Source organism: Olea europaea, unplaced genomic scaffold (genome assembly GCF_002742605.1).
Source record: "Olea europaea var. sylvestris unplaced genomic scaffold, O_europaea_v1 scaffold24920, whole genome shotgun sequence".
NCBI lineage: Eukaryota > Viridiplantae > Streptophyta > Magnoliopsida > Lamiales > Oleaceae > Olea > Olea europaea.
In genome coordinates this window covers 1-1610 of record NW_019243152.1, presented here as the reverse complement: position 1 = coordinate 1610, position 1610 = coordinate 1, and the positions used below count along the sequence as shown (strand labels likewise).

Sequence of the window (1610 nt, the reverse complement as noted above, 5' to 3'; positions counted from 1 at the left end):
AGATCTCGCCAAAATTAAATGCATTAAATATATTAAAAGCGTTTACAACCTAAATCGATTGGATCTAGGGCATAACACTTACAGTTTACAGCAGATATTATCATGTTTTCAGTGAAGGTGAACTTGAAAGGTAAAGAATTGTTTTCTATTCATAGTTTAATTTGTTTAAATAATGCTACTCTATTATCTATTCAATTTTTCATAAATGCTTGCTATGGTTTTTATTCCTGATCAGCTTGCATATTGTCAAATACAATAGAGTAGTGGCTCTCAGCTTGCATTATGATGCAGTTTGCTTATTATCGTTGGATTTCCGCTTTAATTTGGTTCTTTGCTAATAATTCATGATCTTTGAGAATTAATAACAGGAACCATTATAGTTATCATTTTTTTTATTTTTTTGGATGAATCTAACATTCAATGTTATGCAAAGCGATCTCATTTACACTGTTTTGTCTTTTGAATTAATGTTCTACTCTGTATTTCAATCTGCAGGTTAGTGTCTAGCGTGAATGGCGCTGTAATTGTTGACAGATTTTATGACAAATCAAATTGGTGCGTTATTCTTGAGAAAACTTCGTCATGATGTGATGGTCAATATAGCAATTCATGGAACTCTGATCTTGCAACCTAAGAGCTGCACAAATCAGGATATATACATTTCAAAGTAAGCAAGATTTGGGAGTGCTTTGTTTGATTACCTTCCCAAAAAAAAAAAGGGAGTTGAGAGTGCTTTGCGGAACAAGGAACCAAAAATTTGGTAAAGTTCTAGTTAAACTTTTTAGGGAGTCTCCTCTTTCCATGCTCGAAGTGGAGAAGAGTCCACGTACAAGTTTTCTCCTTGATTTTGCATCTCGAGGATTGCTTGAATAGGTACATTTGGCCATCTTTTCCTAACCCAGTTATTTTTTATTTTTCGGAATTATTGTGCTTCAGTCTTGTTTTCACTGTATAAGTAGTTCCTTTTGTAAGAAGCATCAGTACATGATTATCTCATGAAAAATACTGCTTCTTGTTATTTCAATTGCTAACGGAACCAAAGGACCGCTTCTTCTTGTTTCAATTGCATTGAATTTGCTTGTATTCTGAAATGATTTATAAGTTGGACGGTATAATATTTAAAAATTTATTAATGAGACACAAGTTGTAGTTGCGATATGCTTAAGCACAAAAGATACAGTAATGGCTGCCAAATTGGATGGTTTGGGTTTCTGAAGGATTTTATTTTGTTCTAAGTTGAAGACACAAGCCCTTTCATAGATAAAGGTTCTTTTTGACTACTTATACAGGGGAGTGATTTGGATCTCAATTCTTGGATCATACATCTACAAGAAATCGACTGGTCGGTATAGTTTGACCGTATTTTATGTCTCAATCTGAGTTAAAACTAACCTTGATTCTAGTTCCTCTCCTCCTACAAACCAACATGGATTTCATAATAAGTTGTGCAGAGTGTTGTTGCTCGACTCTTGAGACATAGAGACAGTAATCATAGTACCAGAAACCCTTTTCATTAAACACGAGTTAATTTCACAAACGGTCACTGAACTTACTTTACAAAACGATCGCTGAAGTTACAAATTTGCATAAACGGTCACTTAACTTACGAG

At 33.9% G+C, this 1610-nt stretch overlaps 1 long non-coding RNA gene across 1 annotated transcript; it reads left to right on the top strand.

The window, feature by feature from the left end:
• The first annotated feature begins 73 nt into the window (after positions 1-73).
• Positions 74-543, top strand: LOC111382414. Its single transcript, XR_002700500.1, has 2 exons — positions 74-130; positions 496-543. It is a non-coding gene; the product is annotated as an uncharacterized LOC111382414 (long non-coding RNA).
• Positions 544-1610: the final 1067 nt, after the last annotated feature.